The 15,861-nt window shown below is 47.1% G+C and overlaps 1 long non-coding RNA gene across 5 annotated transcripts in view; it reads right to left on the reverse strand.

Moving 5' to 3' along the window:
* Window positions 1-15,861, reverse strand: part of LOC108645164 — a 455,446-nt gene that overhangs the window by 308,091 nt on the left and 131,494 nt on the right. The window contains exons 9-10 of one of the 5 annotated variants that reach the window (XR_004219628.1): window positions 5,614-5,691; window positions 918-939 (exon numbers count right to left, since the gene is read on the reverse strand). The exons of 2 other annotated variants lie outside the window; for them this stretch is intronic. This is a non-coding gene — a long non-coding RNA (uncharacterized LOC108645164). Of the gene's footprint in view, window positions 1-917; window positions 940-2,136; window positions 2,347-5,613; window positions 5,692-15,861 lie in introns of those variants that run through there. 2 more of the 5 variants (XR_004219630.1, XR_004219631.1) reach the window with 2 other exon arrangements.

A 15,861-nucleotide genomic window follows, 5' to 3' on the forward strand; every position in this document is an offset into this window, starting at 1 on the left:
AAAGTATCTGGCCTATAGCATCACAATAGTGCATACAAGTTGTCCCGCAGGGCACTACAGCTACTGCAAAATTAATACATTTACTGTATTTTATGTGGCGCAAAATGACAAAATATACATTTACCTTAGAAATCCGTCCAAAATGGGCACTTATGGGTAGTTATGTCTTACAACTCAAAACTTACATTTTACAGCACCCTGTCTCCCATATGTCATTAGGTAACAAGGATAAAAAAAAGGGAAAAAAAAACAGCACATTTTTTGCTCGCCCAGTGAGATCAGCGGGCAGAAATGCAGTTAAAGTGAGGGAACACGGAGTGTTTGCTCCACTGCTCTGTTTTTTTTTGCAGGCTAAGAAAGCGGATCCACACCCTTACGCACCTCTGTAAAACTGCATTGAGAAGTACAGAATCCTCCTTCCCCGAGCAGGGATCGGCCTGAAAACACCAAAGCAGGAGTTTTTGGGCAGATGCAGTTTTACTGAGGTGCAGAAATACGGAAGGGATTCTCACCCTGCAGAAAAAACGCAGACTAAGAGCAAACGCTCCGTGTACCTTCGGCCTAAATTGTTTCACTGACAATAAAATCTATTGTAATGAATTGGCCGTCTCAATACCCACCCATCTCTGTGCATTCAGTGCCAACACTCTATTGTATAGAGCCGCCGCAGTAAGAGAAGCAGTTGATGTAAATACGTACCAGCTAGGCTCACCGCTCGGGAAAGATTTTGCCCCATTCTGATTTCGGCACATTTGCTGCAGGCAGTTGTTTATTCAGATGGCGCGAGCGCCCCTCAGTGCCATACACAGAGCTTGATACGGCTGCCTGATGCACTTTTACTCAGTTGCCAAATACTGGGCTCTGTAGCTCCTTCCAAGTCATTGTTGGTCTCGGTGCGTTTCTCCCGTTTTTTTTTGTTTCCATGATAAGAAGTCAGTGCTTTAAAGAAATAAAATTTCAGAAAACAACTTCAATGTAGCGACTTGTGGGTCAGTAATGAAGAGAATAGGGCAGGGGTTTGAAGACTGGGCAAGTTACTAGAACTAAATGACCTTAGCAACCAGTGAGCAGTTTGAATGAGAGGCTGGAATATGAATAGGAGAGGACCCGAATAGAAAAAGAAGTTATGAAAAGTAACAACAACAATAAAACTTCAGCTTCACAGAGCAACCAGTTGTTGGACGCTGGGGGTACGTGACCCCATTGAAAGCTGCAAAGAGTTGGAAGAAGAAAAAGACAAATAGAATATAAAAAAAATGAATAATTAAGACCAATTGGAAAGTTGCTTAGAATAGGCCATTCTATAACATACTAGAAGATAACGTTAACTGAATGCAGTGCAAAAAAAGTTGGGGGAGCACAGAGACCAGCGTACTCCCCATGAATACATTCTTCATTCCTGTTCTTCAGCGGCACTGAGGGGGGGTGGGGGACTTTATGTAATTAGATGACATAATTACTCTTGGAATGGGCTAAGTACTGGGCTATTAACACATTTTGAGAGTGAGTGCACACGTATTAATGTCATGAGGGTGGAAGCGCAGCAGCAAGAAGGGGGTAGGCAGAGGTACCTGCTTAGCACCCCCCCACACACACACACATAGTTGCGCCCTAGGCAGGTACCACTTCTGCCTACCCCTGGTTCCGGCCTGGGTATGTGTCAAAAACACCCAGCAGTACACTAACAGATCGTGCCTGAAATACTTTACACAGCAAGGCCAGACTCTACTGACAGTAGGGATTACCCCAGGAAACCATATATTTTGGAAAAAAAAAAACTATTTTTGAAAATCCGAAATGGGCAAATATGTCTTTCTACTCCAAACTACCAGACTGTAAAGCTTTTTCTACAGTTATTGGTTTTTTATAAATATGAAATTAGTTTAAAAAACACCTCAAAGCTTCCAGTTTACAGGATCCTATCTCCTACAGGTCATTTGGTACCAAGATAAAAAACATCCTAAATATAAATGCCAGTGGGGTTGTGGTCAAGATGGCAAATAAAACATAGTAAATATAAATGGCCAGCAGGGGTGTGGCCAAGATGGCAAATAAAACATAGTAAATATAAATGAAAACCATACTAACAGGAACCCCAAACATTTCCCAAAGCGCTGACCAGGCTGCAGACCAAGAAGACTATTCACCCTCCCTGGACTCAGTGCAAAGCATCGCGACTAAAACAATACCTGATCCTGAACTCGGAGATTCTCTTAGTGATTAAATGGATTTACCCATCAATGGCCGCCCAACTTGAAACTGTTAAAGTGGACTCATCGTTTCAGCGTCAGGATTTTCAAATTCTCTGTGAACGCACGTCCAATGTAGCCCACAGACTGTCCATTGCTGAGACATTATATAAGTTTATCACTGACACATCATTTACACTTTTTTTATTGAGGAATTCTATATATTGGCGTGGGTTAGTTAACACAACACAACTACACCAAAATACACTCATTTATGTGGATAAAGAGACACAAATAGTTTACCCCAGAAAGCCACATATGTTGGGAAAGTACCTGTACATATTCAGGGAAATACAAAGGGGTAAACAACATGGTAGAATGCAATAAAACCAACCCAAGGAGAGCAGCAGCCAGAACCCAAGTTTCACTTGTTTCCCCAATTCGGTTTACAGGCAACAAATATGCAGAGCTGAAAATGCAATAAAATGGCTAAAAACTGAATACGCTACAAATCCATTGACATGAAATACAAAAGATACTGCATTAGTATTAGGGCAGTTTTTGAGGCAAAATAACCACACAATAGTAAAATAAATAAAAGCTAAACAATAGTAAAAGTGGTTGCATGTGGCAAATTGCACAAGTGGTGTGTATGTACAAGTGCTTGTAAGTGTGCGACCCCCTCGACCCCCCAGAAATATATGTATACGTGTGTGTCACTAACTTGTATACAGGCTGGAGAGGCAGGAGGGCTGCGAAACCAGAGGAGGGCCGCCATGATGCAGAGAATTGCAGGGGGCAAAGGCTGAAGGAACAGGAAGGTCCCTGCTGCCCAACGGCCCACTCTTTCCCCCAAAGGGAACTGTGATTTGGTGGGTTCCCTCAGTGCAGCAGCCACAGAGCAGGTAGCCATGCCCTCCCCACTCACTGCACAATCATGCTCACTCACACTCACACTCAGTCACACACTCACACACAGAAAGAAGCAGAATTAGCATCTCACCCTCCTGGAAGCTGCACCATTTTGTAGGATAATGTCTCACACACACAGCATCATGTGACCAGGGTGGGGCTCAGAAATGATACAAAGTAAAAAGTATGGGGGGGGCTGGTTGCCTGGCAGAGAGAGAGCTGCAATGTTATCAGGAGGCACAGAATCAGCACTTACTGCTGTCATTACTGCTCTCCAGTTGGGCATTTGCCCCGTCCCCCCCCCCCCTGTTTATCTCCCTCAAACAGGGCAAAAGCCTCAGGTCCCCATAATGGTGTTTAGGGTTCCTGCCACACAAGGCGCTTTCCTGGCTTGTGTATAAGCGCAGGCTGAGAAACCGCCCCTCCACTTCTATCTGCTTCATGGTGCGTCTGTGCAGATTTTGGCTCAGTCAGTATCTGTGTTCCTGCTGAAATCCACTCCATGTGCCAGATGTGGGTTCAGACACACCATAAAGCAGATCGTAGAAATTTTAGAACAAGATTTAGAGCTTGAAATACAAAAAAAAAAAAAAATCAACTGATTTGGAAAGCCTCATGTCTCCCAAACGTGCCAATACCCCAGGAAACCATATATTGTTGAACAGTACATAGTCTGCCAAATCCAAATGGGTAACCGTGTCTTTCTTCTGCTAAGTACCAAACAGCAATTCTTTTCTAAGTTTAGCAGTTTCCAAAAAAAAAAATGAAAATTCTAGAACATTGTCTCAAAGCTTCAGTTTTCAAGCATCATATCTACCACATAACATTAGGTACCAAGAAAACACACCCTAAATATGAATGCCAAGGGTCCACTGAACAGTTTGACGCCCATTGTGCATAGGATCACCCATGTATCTGGCATTTAGAGACCCCAAAAGTAAGTTAGTGCATAGATATTGCCCCTGAGATCACTTTATCGGACTGGGGGGGCAGGGCCGACTGGGGATCCAACCCAAGGGGCCTTGCAGGTGCGCGTCCCCTAATCCCCCCCACTGGGTCCCCCACCAGACGTCCTCCCCTGGGCTCCCGAAAGTTTAATGCGTCAGGGAGGAACGGTCGGACAGGGGGAGCGACAGGAAGGGTCGGATCTGGGCCAATAAACCAGTCCAACCCTGCAGGCACAGAAAAGGAATTGTTTCCCCAGTCATATTATAACAGAGCCATGGTAAGCAATCAGAGCAGCTGAACCCCCTCCGAAAGCAAACTAGAACGTTTATGTTCCCCAGTGTCCCCTCTCCGAAAGAAAACTAGAATGTTTCTGTACCCCAGTGTCCCCTCTCCGAAAGAAAACTAGAATGTTTCTGTACCCCAGTGTCCCCTCTCCGAAAGAAAACTAGAATGTTTCTGTACCCCAGTGTCCCCTCTCCGAAAGAAAACTAGAATGTTTCTGTACCCCAGTGTCCCCTCTCCGACAGCAAACTAGAATGTTTATGTACCCCAGTGTCCCCTCTCCGACAGCAAACTAGAATGTTTATGTACCCCAGTGTCCCCTCTCCAACAGCAAACTAGAATGTTTATGTACCCCAGTGTCCCCTCTCCAACAGCAAACTAGAATGTTTATGTACCCCAGTGTCCCCTCTCCGACAGCAAACTAAGAATGTTTATGCACGCGAGTGACCCCTCTCCGACAGCAAACTAGAATGTTTATGTACCAAAGTGTCCCCTCTCCGACAGCAAACTAGAATGTTTATGTACCCCAGTGTCTCCTCTCCGACAGCAAAATAGAATGTTTATGTACCCCAGTGTCCCCCCTCCAACAGCAAACTAGAATGTTTATGTATGCGAGTGACCCCTCTCTGACAGCAAACTAGAATGTTTATGTACCCCAGTGTCCCCTCTCCGACAGCAAACTAGAACGTTTATGTTCCCTAGTGTCCCCTCTCCGACAGCAAACTAGAATGTTTATGTACCCCAGTGTCCCCTCTCCGACAGCAAACTAGAATTTTTCTGTAACCCAGTGTAAGGGGCCAAAACAATAGCATCCCTGACTAATATGGGCTAAGTCAGATAGGAAGGTTTATGAAACCCCATTGGCCAAAGATAGTGGTGTCCAAAATAAAGGTTCCCTCCAGTGCTATCCGATAATTGGCCCAAGGTTCAAATCTGCCCTCCCCTTGAATGGTAACTGCACAGATATCAGCTCCTCCCTTGTATGGCAGCTTAAGCATCCTCCATAATAAAGACAACAAAATGCAATACAGGTATAGGATCCGTTTTCCAGAATGCTTGAGACCAAGGGTATTCTGGATAAGCGGTCTTTCTGTAATTTGGATCTCCATACCTTAAGTCTACTAAAAAATCAATAAAACATTAATTAAACCCAATAGGATTGTTTTGCCCTACTGAGACATATTGATGCAATTCAGCAGTTTAATTAAAATTAAGTGCCATCATTTGTCAGACATTCCCTTGGGTTATTTTTCTATAGGGAAAATATTAGTAAAAGTCTTACTGTTCAAATGGAGACAGCCATTCCCTTTCAGTCCCCTGCCGCCAATGAAAAGCAAGGAATATCCCTTTATTCATAACTCTACAGACAAAAGGAAGGTTTATTAGTAAAGTCAGATTCATTTCTCTCCTCCTCATACCCAAATATACATTCAAATGAGTGAGCTTTGGAATATTTGGGTTTAGTAACAATACATTGGGTTTAGTTTGTGAGTTTCTGCCCTACACACTACAGGCTTTTGCGTGTTTGTGATACACACGTGTCGCTTTATGCTCCTCGTTGGCAGCTCATTTTGTAGCATCATTGTCTGTAAATGCATTGGATCCCTAAACAGAGCCATTTTCTCTGAAGGGGGCGCAGTGCCAGGCACACAATCGCACACATCATGTAAAGCCCCAGTGTGCCCATTTTGTCTATTACTGTAATTAAGGTTCAAACTGAAGAATGCAGAGGAACATAGGCGCCTTGCACTCTATTCCTGGTCTATGGAAAATGGAAAGTCAGGGGCTCCTTCCTCCCTGCTGTTTATTTTCTGCAAAGAAATCATGTATAATAGAGGGGCCTAATTATTATTATTACGATTTATATAGTGCTATTGTTCTCTGTAGCACTTTACAGAGTAAGGGGACACTAATACAAGCCCATAGGGTTTGCATATACAGAACAATGGGAAGGGAGCAAGATAGCAGCTCCCAGTAGGTATCAGAATAGCCCTCAATAGTAAGAAATCCAAGTCCGGCTTTGGACTCCTCCAGTTACATGGGAGTAGGAGAAACAATAGGTTAGCTGAAAGCAGTTCTAATGTGTAGCGCTGGCTGAAAGCTCAGACTCGGGCACAATGCACTGAGATGGCGCCTACACACCAATATTACAGCTACAAATACATTTGTTGGTTCAAGAATAAAATGTTAAATGGCAGAGTGTATTTTTTCCAGAGCATTAGCCATTGTTATAACTCTGTCAAAATATTCGGGCATCATAAATAAGCCCTAATTTCTAGTAAAAGATATAACAGAACAGTTTAGAATTCAGATGTTTACATCCCTATTATAAATAACCTGTGATTGGCTGTATTTCTCGTCAATCTGCTGACAATCGTGCCCGGTTTTCAGACGTCTAAAAACCGGGCAGCCATGTAAAAACTGCGCCGTCTGGTTCAAAACTAGACAGGTGGCAACCCTATCCCCAGATTTAAAGAGCCAGTAACATTAAAAAAGTGTTTTTTCCAATACAAGTTTTCATCCGTTAATCCAGCACCTGCTAAATAAACCTTAACATAAACATCATTAAAAAACCCAGACCCACTGCAGAAATACCAATTAGCACTTCATTAACCCAAGACTTGCCAGTAAAATCACTGCCGAAATAGCAAATGAGCTGTTAACCCCAGTAAGAATAATGGATTCATGAAAACAAAAAAATAAAAAGATAGTTATACTGGATTTGGCCCCTATTTCAAAATCACCATGTTCACCCAAGACTCCAACAAAGAATATTATAAGGCAAGCCAAGGGTCAAGATAAAGGCATAAGGCATAAAACAAGGCATCCACAATTTAATAAAATAAAAACTAATTTGCAGCACAATAAAACAGGTGGGAGGGAAGTACAAGACCAGAAATCATGATTCCCAGGCAATTACAACATCATAACAATCAATTATAAAAACAAACAGACCAATTACTGACTTTCTACTCAACTGTGGCTCATGATTGCACAGTAATCAGTTGGTGTATTTTTACAATTCATGGATAATAAAGCAGGAGCAGGTAAGGAGTAAAACCGGGGGGTGAGGAGCCACTGACTGTGTGACCCTCTCCCTGACTTACTACTTGAAGAATCTGGAGGGAGCGGGAGGTGCCGACTAGATAGAGGAGCCGAATTTCCAAAAGCTCTGGTGGTGTTGCAGGGCATTGAGGCAGGCAGTTCTACGGCAGCTGGTGGTGTTGCAGGGCAGTGAGGCAGGCAGTTCTACGGCAGCTGGTGGTGTTGCAGGGCAGTGAGGCAGGCAGTTCTACGGCAGCTGGTGGTGTTGCAGAGCAGTGAGGCAGGCAGTTCTACGGCAGCTGGTGGTGTTGCAGGGCAGTGAGGCAGGCAGTTCTACGGCAGCTAGTGGTGTTGCAGGGCAGTGAGGCAGGCAGTTCTACGGCAGCTGGTGGTGTTCCTTCGCTGCACTAATAGGGCAGTGTGTTGAGCTGTAGGAGGAATTTGTTTTTTGACAAAAAATTATAGTTGCGGTAAACAGTAAGAAATGTACTTTATTAGTAGGTGTTAATATAGGTGGGGTTAGTTCCCAGAATGTGATTTGTCGGTCAGCCTTTAAGGCTGATGCCAGACGAGGATTAGGGCGGATATTTTCGGCAAGCGAAAAAGCGATTGCTGAAAATACCGCCCTACGCCTCCTACATGTGCCTGCACCCGAATGAATGGAATACGCTCTGGTGCAGGCACATGTAGCCGAAATACGCATAAAAACGCGAGACTTTCAAACTCTGATGTACTGATGTAGAGAATGCTATTTTGAGACAATTTACAACTGTCTGGCTGGTGTGCCAGGCACGGACTCCAGTTTATACAGAGAGAAATGGTGCCCAAAAAATGCCACTGTGACATTATCACATTATCAGATACTGAAAAATAAACCAAATAAAGTGCATTAAATAACCAAGAGCAGTATTTAACCAGAACTGTAGCATAGTATCTGAATCCTGAAACAGTGAAGCGTGTAAATAAAAACTGATCAGCGAGCATTAAATACTGTGGGGATACTGACCCAAGGCAGAGCTTGTGCTGAGGTCCCTGTTATCGTAGCAACAAACCTCTATGTCTGTGTCATGTTAAACACATGCAGTCAGATCCAGTGAATCACATAGAAGCCACTTTACCCAGTGAGGGGCACGGACGTCACATTACATGGCATCATTTATGGCCCATTTGAGTGGCTGAGAGTCAGAGTATGGGAGGAGTTGCCCCCAGGGTTTGACTGGGGAGTGCAGGGCCCACCGGGCTTCTGCCTCGGGGGCCCCTGCACCCCCCAATGGTCCCCGCCGCCTTCACCCCCCCCTCCCGCAAAGGCCCCCAGCACCTGTCCAACCTCCTCCTCGAGCACCCTATATCAAACTTACCTGAAGCGCGTTGGGGGAAGGAGACCAGTGGATCAGCGGAGGACCTGCGGAGATTGGGTATGGGCCGACGGGGCCCACCGGGTTTTTTCCCAGTACCCCGGTGGCCCAGTCGGACACTGGTTGCCTCTGCTGGCAAAATGTACAGCAACCAGTCTGTAAGGGCACAGCCTCCCCATTCAGCCACAAACTACAGAGTGAGCAGAACAGTGTCCCCATCAGTAACAGGGGTACTGCCCAGCCACAGGGCTCACACTCGGGGCTAAGTCCCCAACAGTGGATCTATGCTGGTTAACAGGGTCGGTCTTATCAACTGAAGGGCCCAATTGGGGAACTTTGTCACGGTCCCCCAGATAGGGTTGCCACCTTTCTCTTTAGATAGACCCAGACAGGACTGGGGGAGTGACATCAGGGGACGGGCGCTGTGACGCAAAGGGGCAGATGTGGTGAAACAGGGGGCAGGCACGGTGATGTAGGGGTGTGTGTCAATAACATGTAGGGGCGGGATAAACCCTAGCGTACTGTGATTGGCTGTATTTCTTGTCAATCTGCAGGTAATCCTAATCCTGCAGGTAAAGGTTTTTAGACATCTGAAAACCAGGCAGCAATCTAAAACCCGGGTTGCCTGGTTCAAAACTAGACAGGTGGCAACCCTATCCCCAGATTTAAAGAGCCATTAACATTAAAAAAAAGTGTTTTTTCCCCAAACAAAAGTTTTCATCCATTAATCCAGCATCTACAAAATAAACCTGACCATAAACATCATTAAAAAAACCCAGATCCACTGCAGAAATACCAATTAGCGCTCCATTAAACGTAATGGTAACAGTAATGGATTCATGAAAACAAAAAAACAAAAGAGATAGTTATACTGGATTTGGCCCCAGTTCCAAATCACAATGTTCACCCAAGGCTCCAACAAAGAATATTATAAGGCAAGCCAAGGGCCAAGATAAAGGCATAAGGCACAAAACAAGGCACACAATTTAATGAAATAAAAAACTGACTAATTTGCAGCACAATAAAACAGGTGGGAGGGAAGTAAAAGACCAGAAATAATGATTCCCAGGCAATTACGATATCATATCAATTAAAAAAACATAAACATAGACCAATTACTGACTCACTACTCAACTGTGGCTCATGATTGCACAGTAATCAGTCAGTGTATTTTTACAATTCTGTGCTTGCAACAAATGTCCCCTTGTATCTCTTTAGCTCAGCATATAAATTCATTTAGATTCCCATGGCAACACTTTAAAACAAATTCAAACTGTAAAATACATTGCGGCATAGATAGATAGATGATCCAAAATAGATAGATAAAATAGATAGAGATAAAAGATAAATAGATAGAGATAAAAGACGATAGATAGAGATAGATAATAGATAGATGATAGAAAGATAGAGATAGATAATAGATAGATGATAGAAAGATAGATGTATGGATAGATAGATATGACACAGACTGTTCTATAACTAGATACATATTACATTATACATAATATTTGGAGCTTCCAGTTTACTTGTCTTTGCCGATACATTTTCTATGAGCAACAAGAGCAGCAACATCTCAAGATCTCTAGGGTTCAGTTTGCACCCTTTGTAACTGTTTCATTAGATGATTGGATCTCAATATATTTATCAATCTGGTACATTAGAATTAAATACAGTACGTCACAAGTTCACAACACATAATGGGTCTAATGTTTTCGAGCAAACAAATCTCAATGCTGACATTTTGCGACCATTCTTAACCCAAATGTTCTATATGTGATTAACATCTGGCATCTTGCCTGTCTGTGGTGCAGACACAGATGAATATATTGAGATCCAATCATCTAATGAAATATTTAAAATCTAGTACATTATAATTAAATACAGCAGGAGCAGGTAAGGAGTATAACCGGGGGGTGAGGAGCCACTGACTGTGTGACCCTCTCCCTGACTTACTACTTGAAGAATCTGGAGGGAGCGGGAGGTGCCGACTAGATAGAGGAGCCGATGCCGAATCTCCAAAAGTGCTGGTGGTGTTGCAGGGCAGTGAGAGACAGTTCTACGGCAGCTGGTGGTGTTGCAGGGCAGTGAGAGACAGTTCTACGGCAGCTGGTGGTGTTGCAGGGCAGTGAGAGACAGTTCTACGGCAGCTGGTGGTGTTGCAGGGCAGTGAGAGACAGTTCTACGGCAGCTGGTGGTGCGGTGCCGACTGAGCCCAACGGGGCGGCTGGTACTGATGCTGCTGGTAATGTGTCCAATTACGATGCCTAACCCTATAGTAGGGAGGAAATGAAAGAAAACAACTTAGAAGTGTTTAGTTTAGTCCCCTCAGAGCCACAGTCTGTAAATGATTAATCCACTGATTCACATTGTAGCAGCATCTTATGTCTGTCGCCCCCCCTCCTGGGAGGTAGAGTATGGTCTGTGCCCAGTCAGATTCCCAAATTGTGCAAAGTGTTGTGCCACCAGTTATCCCAAGCTTTACTTATGTTTTTGTTATCCTAAAGGACATTAACCTTAGTCACAGTCTTTATAAGCAACAGCCTTTTTAATGGCCGCCCTATGCCCATTCATTCATATAGTGCGGTAATAGCCTTTCCTACATACATCAAAGCTTGAAGATTAAGTTGATCTTGATCCTCTTGCCCAAATGGGGGAAGTCAAAACTGTCACCAACAAGTAATAAGCTGCACAAAACACAGCGATGACATTTATAGCAGCCCTTCTGTGGGTTAGGTACCCATGTACTAACCATGCACCAACCATGCACCAACCATGCGCCAACCATGTACCAACCATGTACCAACCATGCGCCAACCATGCGCAGTGGGCACCAGCACAAACTAGTAAATCCCACAAACTGAGACCTCGGCAGAAGCCCAGAATAGGTATTTTATATTCACCAAAGGGCAGTTTTCATCCAAGGAAAATGATTGGCCAATATTAGTTCACAAACTGCCTTAGGGAACTGCTAGAAAATGTTACAATGGGAGATAAAATGACGGTCCTAATCCTGTGAACTAACTACCATAGGAGGATGTTAGCGGCAGCCTGACCCAACCCTGCCGGAACCCCGACCCTACACCCCCCCCCACGGCAGCCTGACCCGAACCCCCCACGGCAGCCCGACCCACTGCAGCCCGCCCCGAGCCCCCTCCAGCGGCAGCCAGGCCAAACCAGACACACACCCCCTGCGGCAGCCCAGCCTGACGAACTGCAGCCGGCCCCGACCCCCCTCCTGCGGCAGCAAGGCCAGACCAGACAAAACCCCCCCACAGCGGCAGCCCGACTTCCCACGGCAGCCCCACCCGACCCCCCACCCCAACGGCAGCCCGACACCCCCCACCCCCACAGCAGCCCGACCAGACCCCCACCTCGCCACAGCAGCCCAACCCGAACCCCCCACGGCAGCCCGCCCCGACCCCGACCCCGGCAGCCAGGCCCACCCAGAAACCCACCCCAGCGGCAGACTAGCCCGACCAGACACCACCCCCCCACCGCAGCAGCCCGACTTCCCACGGCAGCCCCACACACCCGACCCCCCCCCGGTGGCAGCCCAACTTCCCACAGCAGCCTGACTCCCCCCACGACAGCCCGGCCCAACCAGATCCCCCGGGCCAGGCTGCCGTGGGAAGGGTCTGGTTGGGCTGCCGTGGGGGTGGGTCGGGCAGCCCCCCAGCAGTCTGGCCCGACCGGCCCGACCACGGCAGCCCGGCCGGCCCGACCAGACCCCTTCCCACGGAAGCCTCACCCCCATCACCAGGACCTGACCAGACCCCCCAACGGCATCCCGACCCGACTCCTCCTGCCACCATGGCAGCCTAACCCCCCCCCCACAGAAGACCAAACAGACCCCCCCTGGCGGCACGGCCCGACCAGACCCTTCCCACGGCAGCCCAGACCCCCCCACGGCAGCCTGACCCTACTCCCCACGACCTGACCAGCCCCCCCCCCAGCCCGACACGACTCCCCATGGCAGCCTGGCCCCACAAGAAACCCCCACAGCCCCACCCGATCCCCCCCATGGCAGCCTGGCCCGACTCTCCACAGTAGCCTGACCCCACACAGCAGCACCAACGGACCCCACCCAAAATGACCCAATCCCTGCCACGGCAGGCCCACCCAATGGCAGCCCAACCAGATCGTCCCCTACTATAGACCTGTCTCTATAATTGCGAGCCGCGGCAGCGTGACGCGCCCCCCCCCCCCCAACTCAATATATCTTACAGAAACTCGCCCCCCCCCATGGCAGCCCAACTGACCCAACCAGACCCCCCCACAGCAGCCTGACCAGACCCCTCCAGGGCACCTCAGTCCGACTCAACCCCCACCATGGCAGCCCAACCCGACCTCCCCCACAGAAGACCCATCTGACCCACCCCACAGCACCCCAGCCGACCAGAACCCACCCCCAGGCAGCCCAGCCCACCCCCCCACAGCAGCCTGACTCACTCCCCATGATTTCCCCCCCATGGCAGCACAGCCAGACCAGACCCTACCACTGCCCAGCCCGACTCCCCATGGCAGCCTGGCCCCACAAGAACCCACCCGATGCCCCCCATGGCAGCCTGGCCCGACTAGACTCTCCACAATAGCCCGACCCCCCACAGCAGTGCCAACGGACCCCACCCAACCTGACCCAATCCCTGCCAGGCAGCCCAACCAGACCTTCTCTTAAATTGCGATCCGACAGCGCGACGCGACACCACCCGCCCCAGCCACACCCAACGCGACATAACTCACACAAAGTCAACAACTATTTTTAGCAAATACCCACATCGATAACTCACCTACATCCCTCTGGCCGGACAACACAATTGCACTTCTGTACTCGGCACTGCGTCAATAATTAACAAACGCGTCATGACTATAGAGTGGATTTACTAACAAGTTGTTACAGTTGAGGAGACTGTCTCTTCCTTGTATGCAAATAGCAAAGTGTATTCTGGGATCTCATTAAAATTAATACCCAGAATTCCACTTTGCTTACTTGCTTACATATTTGCCAGTCTCCTCAATTGTAATGATATGATAGCCAATCTACTCTCCTGGGTAGGAGTCATTTATAGTTATTATTGGGCTGTGTAATGACTGGGCCTTTTGGTTAAAGGTTACACTATGGCCCCAACCTATCCTTGATTTCTTCTGGCCTATTGACCTTGAAGATGAGGGATGGGAAGGTTACAGGAGATATTCTTGGAGCAGTTTAAGCTGGGGGGATCTGAAGATTTTATGGAGTATGTTATCATAAAGATAAAGTGTTGGAATATGTGTAGCATTTTTTAAGTGAATGTTATTTGCGCACTGGGTGATGAAGTAAGGCAGATAACAACAAATAATATAAATAAATGTCCTTATAAGGGTGAATAAAGCTCACCAGGCTAAACCATCCCAGTGCCCATATCTAACCCTATCCCAGAGGGGCCCCTAACCATATAATCTCCTGAAACTTACAGATATTGGTTTAGGGCAAAACCAGTCAGCTCTAGCCCCCGGCACCACTATAGCCAGGCCCAGTCTAACCCTGGGATTTTGGTTATACCACATTTTATATTATTATTACTATTTTTACCCATTCTCTGCTTTGGTCGGTAGGGGGAAGGATATAGGGATCTCTTATATCAAAACACCAGTTCAAATCCCGAATGGGAAAAATTTGGATTGGAAACGAAAATTTCTGAAGATCGCAAATATCACGAAAACGCTTACGAAAAAATCGTATTAGTCACGATAATATCGTATTGACGATCCGAAAGTCACAAAATTTTCGTACCGAACTATCGTAAACAGCGGCAAAACCAATCCGATTTTTTTGCGCATTCGTGGATAAGTAAATGTGCCCCTTAGCCTTACGGCACAGGGGATTCTACTTCCTGCAGGCATTTTGCTCGGGGATAAAGGGCTTTTCTGGGCCAGGAGGCTTCAGGACATTTGACCAGCTAGTCCTGCATATATTGGCTTTTCAATTTTTCAGGCCGAGTCATTGCCCCCTTATACACTGTGTGGCACTTAGTAGGGAGCACATTGTATTTTCTTGCACTTGGTTGATTGAAGCACACAGGCTTCTAGAAATACAAGGAAAAAACAAAAAAAAATTTGGAGAAAAGGTCCGATCGTATGGTTTGAACCAGAGTCAGACTGGGAAAAATCCCGGTGGGCCCCAGCTCTAGTGGGCCCAGGTGGCCCAGACCCGACCCTTGCCGGTGCTCCCTCTGCCCAACCGCTGCTCCCCTGACGCGTAAAATTTACGCGCTCGCGGGAATGATGTCGGGTGGGGGGCCGTGTGAGGGGGGTTAGGGGGCCCTGCGGGGGGGGGGGGTTAGGGGTGGGGCCCCTGCGGGGGGGGGTTGGGGCGGGGCACCTGCAGGGCCCCTGGGGCGGGAGGCTCGGTGGGCCTTTCACCCCCCAGTCCGACCCTGGTTTGAACAACTGTTGAAGGGTTGGGAACGTTGTTGGAACTGTATGACTGTACATATTAATGTATGGGATATTTAATATGGAGCAAACGATCGATTAGTTCATTAATCAGCTTAATAGAGTGATTAGATTTGAAATTACGACTTTACCGCGTAGAATACAATCACTTACACGGGATAATTTCATATCGCTCAGAGGTTGGTTCCCACAATCCGTTTGGCCATTTGCTAAGCGTGAGAGTCCAACCTGATTGGTTGGTAGCCTCGCACTCCCGGCTCTGAATAAATTCATGTGAGAATGGGCTTTGGGTTTGTGTTGTTCATGAAGCCCAATAAACACTTATAATAGTGAATTGTGTAGATGAGGGGATTGGGCTGAAAGCCAATAACATGTAATGGGGCTGCTGGAGCCGGTTCTGTACAGTGATGCTCAGAGGGTACAGTTCCGGCTAGAGAATCCGTGCGGATATTGCTGGGGCTCAGGGGTAATTGTGTTGGGCTGAACCCCCCGACTGTTCCTCCCCTTCAGCTTCTTATTCTTAGCACCCCCCATTTTCTAAACGCTACTCCTCCTACAGGTTTAGGGGTACAACACCCGAACTCCCCACACTTCTTCGCCCTATAGCGGAGCTGGCTGCTTGTGCTTTTCTAAGGGATCCCACCCCCCGTGCCGCTCCGAACCCCCCAATATTTCCATTGATTTTGACAAGGAAGATA

Source organism: Xenopus tropicalis, chromosome 8, assembly GCF_000004195.4.
Source record: "Xenopus tropicalis strain Nigerian chromosome 8, UCB_Xtro_10.0, whole genome shotgun sequence".
In the NCBI taxonomy this organism is placed as follows: domain Eukaryota; kingdom Metazoa; phylum Chordata; class Amphibia; order Anura; family Pipidae; genus Xenopus; species Xenopus tropicalis.